The sequence below is a fragment of the Silurus meridionalis genome, chromosome 3 (genome assembly GCF_014805685.1).
Source record: "Silurus meridionalis isolate SWU-2019-XX chromosome 3, ASM1480568v1, whole genome shotgun sequence".
Lineage (NCBI taxonomy): Eukaryota > Metazoa > Chordata > Actinopteri > Siluriformes > Siluridae > Silurus > Silurus meridionalis.
This window is the reverse complement of record NC_060886.1, coordinates 11,608,423-11,615,783: the sequence shown is the minus strand read 5'-3', so window position 1 is coordinate 11,615,783 and position 7,361 is coordinate 11,608,423.

Genomic DNA, 7,361 nt, shown 5'->3' with positions numbered 1-7,361 from the left:
AAGATGCAAGATTATTCTTTTTTTATGGCCTGTCTAATATAGGTGATATTGTCTGAAGTATCCAAAAGAATCCACGATAATTTTTATATGCCCGAAAAAAATAGATAAATTAATTAATTAATAATTGATTAAAAAAAAAGAAGAAAATATTGGAAAGACGTAGTAAGAAGGGAAAGCTCACAAAGTGCCTGGAAGAGGCGAGGTCCACACGTAGTTTCAGAGTACGTCTAGCTCTCCTAGCACAACGTGCAATAACAGACAATGTGAGAGCAGAGCCAAGGTCCTTAAGTAGACCAGGTAGATGAGGCTCAGGTGTTGGTGGTTAATGGGATGGAGAATCACTCTGTGCGGGCAGGGTGCCGAGGAGAGGCGAAGCCGGTGGCACCCTGACATCACCCCCTCCCCCAGGGGCGGCACCCGACGCCCGAACTCTGCGCCTGGGCCTCCCCTGGGCCTGGGTGCAGGACATAGCGGGTGGGCCGTGTGGCACTCCCCTAGGAGAGCAGGATCTAGCACGTCCACCTGGGCCACCCAGGAACGCTCCTCCGGACCATAGCCTTCCCAGTCCACGAAGTACTCCAGCCGTCCACCCATACAGTGGGAGTCCAGGATCTCCCACACAGCATCGACTGTGGGCTGTCCATGCACCTCCGGTTGATGAAGCCCTCCTAACATGTCTTGGAGATGAGAGACAGGCGAGACAAAGGGTTTTAATAAAGACACGTGAAAGATGCGATGAAGGCGGTACCTGGCAGGTAATTCTAGCCGATAGGACACCTCGTTGATCTGGCTCACCACACGGAAAGGGCCAATGTACTGGGGACTCAACTTCCAACATGGCAGCCTCAGCCTCAAGTCCCTCGTAGACAGCCAGACCTGATCCCCCGGGCAGTAAGAGGGTGCGTCCAGCTGGCGTGCATCGGCATGTCCCTGGGTAGCACGAAGGGTAGTCATGGGCGATACTGCAAAATTTAGTATCGATCTGATACCAAGTAAATACAGGCCAATATCGCCGATATCGATACCGATACCGATACTTTTTTTTATTTTTAGCGCACAATCTAAATTACCTTTACTTTCTTGCGTAGCGAATATCATTGTATCACTATAAAGTGATTGCATAATTTTGTTAATCTGAATACATCTGTGTTTTGTGATGTGATTTGCTCTGTAATTGGTCATGTGTGAGGTTAACAAAAAACAAGACAAGATTTTCAAATGAAAAAAGTATATTATTGTAATAAACTATGCAAACATCACAACAGCAAGGAAATTACAATAACAGTAATAAAATTAGCAGAAAAACTGAACAATACTATTAAATATACATTAAACAACAATACAGTAACAATTATTTCTCTCTTTAACTGTACTTTTTTCGCGTTAACAAAAAATAAAGTGCACAAAATTATTACTAGAAAATAAAGCAGCTGTTTTAATAACAAATTAAATAATTTCCTATTTAGAATACTGCCTTATCTTATGAACAAAGTACACACCATATCTAATACCTAAACAAAAGTTGAGAACTACTAAGCTACAGATTTTTGTTGAGAAACAATAACATATTTACATGTTTTCCTTTCAATAAATGTCTTTTGTGGCTTATTAACTGTCCGGCCTTTGAAAAAATTCTTTCTGCAGGCACAGAGGAAGCAATGACTCCCAGGTGTTTCTTGGCAAGCTTACTCAGAGAGGGAAATGTTGCCTGATTCATTTTCCACCAAAGTAGTGGATCTTGGTCTCGTGGAATAGGCTTCTCCTCTGAGTAACGGCGCATTTCAATTATGGCATCAGTGCTAGTAGAACGATGCTGCTGAGATGCAAGGACTTGAGAGTCAAATTCTGCCCATATCCCACTTTTTGCTGCAGGAGGGCAAGCTGCTGCTTCTGCAGGGGAGCTTGAGGTAGATGCAGTAGCCATTGCTGTGGTCGAGCTGGTAGCTGGGCTTGAGGTTAAATCAGCAGCTGACACTGAAGAGGTAGGGCTCTGACTCAATGGCTGAATTTCTGTGATGAGTCGCTTTTTCATAGATTCAGCATTTGCCATGTCACGGAACCCCAGGTCTTTAAATCTTGGGTCCAGGTAGGTACTGACAGCATAACGATAAAACGTCTCAGTACTTCTAAAACGACGTTGACATTGTGCTGACAGCTCAGCAGCTAAATTGCTACCTTTGCAAACATTAGATGCTGTTGATCTCAGAAGTAGTGACACCAGGGGAATTAGTTTTGAAACTGAAACATGTGTTTCAGTTGATATCTCTTTTGTAACTTCTTCGAATGGTTTCAAAGCTTCAATGGAACGAGTGATCATGGACCACTCCTCCTCACTTAAGCAAAGGGATGGCTTTCCAAGAAGACAGAGGACAGTAGTCACAGCTTCCTTTTGCTCTAACAGTCTCTCAAACATATAGAACACGGAGTTCCACCTGGTTTCGATTGACTGTTTCAGTTTGTGTTCTGGACATTTAAGTTGGTTCTGAATTTCCTTGAGCTTCTCTGCTGCTCTTGTGCTGTGATGAAAGAAAGATACAATAGCACTGCATTTCTGCTGCATGTGAAGATGATCTGGGAGCGCCTTCATGGAGTCTTTCACCACCAGATTTAGGGTATGTGCAAAACATGGATAATGTGCCCAACCTGCTTTGCGCACAGCCGCAACAAAGTTTGCAGCATTATCTGTGATTACAGTCTGAAGTTTGTCTGTTATGCCCCATTCCTCAGTGACTCTTTTTAATTCTGAACAAATGTTTTCAGCACTGTGTTGTCCTTCAAAACTACAGGTTTCTAGAACATATGCTTGCATTCGCCCTTGATGTCCACATGTCTGTTGTAAGTACAACACTATTTGCAGTATCTATAGCCTTTTTCACACTTGAGTGGCACTCTTTATACAGTGTTGGTATTTTCTCCCCCATCATTTGTTTCCTACTTGGAATTCTGTAACATGGGTCAAGTATTTTCACAAAATTCCTAAAACCCTCATCTTCAACAATGGAGACAGGCTGCAGGTCCTTTGCAATCATTTTAGCAAGGCTTCTTGTAATATTGGTCGCTCGTGGGGAATCACCTAGGTGAAATAACAAAATTATTAGTTTTAGTTTATAGCCTATCCACTTGTAGCTTAAAAAAGCAATCCTATAGTCTCCCTCTCATGGTTAAATTAAACACACACACACACACACACACACACTTTGTTAATCTTAGTTTTCATTAAAAAACATTAACAAAAATTCATGAATATTGTAACAATAATATGTATTATTAATTTTTAGTTGTTGGTTAGTACAAATGACACTATATTCATAAAGCAAAACAATCCCTTTAGATGTAAACCGCAGTTTTACATCTAAGGTAATACATATTAAACATATACATGTAATAAATATACAGGGAGTGCAGAATTATTAGGCAAGTTGTATTTTTGAGGATTAATTTTATTTGAGGATTTAATTTGAACAACAACCATGTTCTCAATGAACACAAAAACTCATTAATATCAAAGCTGAATATTTTTGGAAGTAGTTTTAGTTTTAGCTATTTTAGGGGATATCTGTGTGTGCAGGTGACTATTACTGTGCATAATTATTAGGCAACAACAAAAACAAATTCATACCCATTTCAATTATTTATTTTTACCAGTGAAACCAATATAACATCTCAACATTCACAAATATACATTTCTGACATTCAAAACCAAACAAAAACAAATCAGTGACCAATATAGCCACCTTTCTTTGCAAGGACACTCAAAAGCCTGCCATCCATGGATTCTGTCAGTGTTTTGATCTGTTCACCATCAACATTGCGTGCAGCAGCAACCACAACCTCCCAGACACTGTTCAGAGGTGTACTGTTTTCCCTCCTTGTAAATCGCACATTTGATGATGGACCACAGGTTCTCAATGGGGTTCAGATCAGGTGAACAAGGAGGCCATATCATTAGATTTTCTTCTTTTATACCCTTTCTTGCCAGCCACGCTGTGGAGTACTTGGGCGTGTGTGATGGAGCATTGTCCTGCATGAAAATCATGTTTTTCTTGAAGGATGCAGACTTCTTCCTGTACCACTGCTTGAAGAAGGTGTCTTCCAGAAACTGGCAGTAGGACTGGGAGTTCAGCTTGACTCCATCCTCAACCCGAAAAGGCCCCACAAGCTCATCTTTGATGATACCAGCCCAAACCAGTACTCCACCTCCACCTTGCTGGCGTCTGAGTCGGACTGGAGCTCTCTGCCCTTTACCAATCCAGCCACGGGCCCATCCATCTGGCCCATCAAGACTCACTCTCATTTCATCAGTCCATAAAACCTTAGAAAAATCAGTCTTGAGATATTTCTTGGCCCAGTCTTGACGTTTCAGCTTGTGTGTCTTGTTCAGTGGTGGTCGACTTTCTGCCTTTCTTACCTTGGCCATGTCTCTGAGTATTGCACACCTTGTGCTTTTGGGCACTCAGTGATGTTGCAGCTCTGAAATATGGCCAAACTGGTGGCAAGTGGCATCTTGGCAGCTGCACGCTTGACTTTTCTCAGTTCACGGGCAGTTATTTTGCGCCTTGGTTTTTCCACACGCTTCTTGCGACCCTGTCGACTATTTTGAATGAAACGCTTGATTGTTCGATGATCACGCTTCAGAAGCTTGGCTATTTTAAGACTGCTGCATCCCTCTGCAATATATCTCACTATTTTTGACTTTTCTGAGCCTGTCAAGTCCTTCTTTTGACCCATTTTGCCAAAGGAAAGGAAGTTGCCTAATAATTATGCACACCTGATATAGGGTGTTGATGTCATTAGACCACACCCCTTCTCATTACAGAGATGCACATCACCTAATATGCTTAATTGGTAGTAGGCTTTCCAGCCTATACAGCTTGGAGTAAGACAACATGCATAACGAGGATGATGTGGTCAAAATACTCATTTGCCTAATAATTCTGCACTCCCTGTATACATTAACATATGCATTTAGCTACCTGGATAATATCTCTCTTGAAAGGACTCTGCCAGTGTCTTCTGTCTTGCTGCCGGCGGGGCTGAAAATTTGGCCTCCTCTCGTTCTTTTTGTAGTTCGCTACGCTCTTTGTCATGTTGTTTCATGTGCTTATGTAAATTTGTGGTGTTACCACAGTAGCGAATACACTTTTTACACACGTCGCAATTCGCTCTGGTCTCATCTACAGCAGTAAAATACCTCCACACAGCGCTCCGTTTTTTGTCTGCTGGCTCCATGATACCACGCACTCGCGAGTCGCGCTCCTTCTGCAGCTGGCGTGACGGGAGGGAAACGAAACTGAAGTATCGAAAAATATCGATACTTTGACTTTTGGATCGATACTTTTCGATACCATCCCCAGTATCGATAGTATCGATATTTGGTATCGATACACACATGACTAACGAAGGGCTCTCTGCAGTCGGATGTGAGCGGACTCCCACACCCGGTTACTCTCCTGGGAAGGCTCATCCGACCATGGGAAGAGGGGTGGCTGAAATCCCAAAACGCACCGGAAGGGAGTGAGGCCCGTCCTATCCTGAACACATGATGAAAGAGGGCTTTAGCGGTTTCGAGAGCAGAGGGCAGGCCTTTCAGCGGGATGAAGCGATACACCTTGGAGAAACGATCCATCGCTACCAGGATGCATGTGTGACCCTCTGACCGAGATAAGTCTGTCACAAAGTCGATCCCGAGGTGGGACCAGGGACGGTGCGGTGTTGGTAAGGGTACCAGCTTACCTACAGGAAGGTGTCTGGGCACCTTGGTAATAGCACAGGTGGGACATTCTCGCACATATCCAGTTATTTCCTGAGCCATTCCGGGCCACCAGTAACGTGCCTGAATCAGCCGGATAGTCCGTTTTCTCCCTGGATGGCCCGACCCGGGTCCCTCGTGAACGTTCTTGGGGAGGAACTGCCGACAGATGGTAGGGACGTACGTGCGGCCCTCTGGGCACCGGGAACTAGTTCACGGCGAGAGGCATTGCGGAGCTCCTCTTCCAATTAGCTCTTGCATTGATTACAAAATAACACTACTCAAAATAACACTACTGACATATAAAGCACTGAATGGTCTCAAGCCACAGTATCTGAGGGGGCCGACTATTTGTTGTTACATCAAATAATAAAAAAAATAGCAGGGGGCAGATTTTTCTTTTACAAAGCTCCACAATTATGAAAGTAATGAAAGTCCTATTCGGATGTGACTAGTTTTACAGGGGGTCATTAGAGAAATTTCTGTTTCACAGAGGTACTTTGTGATTTTGATCCCGTCCGAATCTGCCATGTCTGTCTTTTTCTCACACGACCTCTGTAAAAATTCCAGAGCAAATTACCTACTGTATTTCAGCAAACTCGGCGCTCCTCTGAGAAATCTAATCCCGTCCGAATGCGAAAGTCTGTGATTGGTGAAAAAGTTTTTTTCCAAAACGCGTTTACTTGTGTGTTTTGGTGAACATGAACTACCGTACTAACCCTAGCGTGCCGGTATTCAAATTTCTGCTTTCTGCGCACCAATAATGCATGTAGAGGTCTTGTGTAACGCCCACATGTAAAACACAGACACTTCTACCTACGCAATAAACACGGAGATGTTAGTCCCGTCCGAATCCATACAAGAAATGACAGACGTCGGCTGAAAAAAATTCTAACTCAAACTTCATTTGGAAAACTAGTCCCGTCCGAATAGGGCTAAAGTATCAGTGTTAAAATCACATTTGTTTAATCAAGCCTTTTCATTTTGTCATTAGATTTTTAGGTACAGGAGCAATAGGGATAAGAAATATAGAGCACGAATGTTAATTCATTTTAATGGCACTGATTTTAATTAACGTGCGATTTATGCAGCGCACATAATTGTTATTAAAAAAAAAGTATAAAAGAGCAAAAATTAAAACCTTTAATGCAACACACATTTATTCACAGTGTCGTTTCGTTACTCAGATATTAAAAAAATTTATTAAACTCAACCGAAAAATCATTTTTAATTATTAAACATTTGTTTTAATGACACGCCAAGTCCCATCAAGCACCAAAAGCCACCATGATGCACACATCTGTCAACTAATATCGTCTGTGTGGAAACATGGCAAAAGTTTCAATTTGGTGTCCTGATGATTTATGTAATGTAACTTTGTAAATGTAACATTTACAAGAGTATTTTTACGAGCTGCTTGTCACTCTTAAAATGTACAGACTTGTGGAAGCCGAACCGGAGTCGGACCAAGCAAAGAAGGAAGAAGAAAGGGACAAACCCATCTCCAAACATTCAGCGAGATCCATAAGCGAACCCCAGTAACCGGAGCACCGGGATCGGAACCGTGAGGAGTGGGGGCGTTCTCCACTCAGAGCATGGACAACGCAGTCCG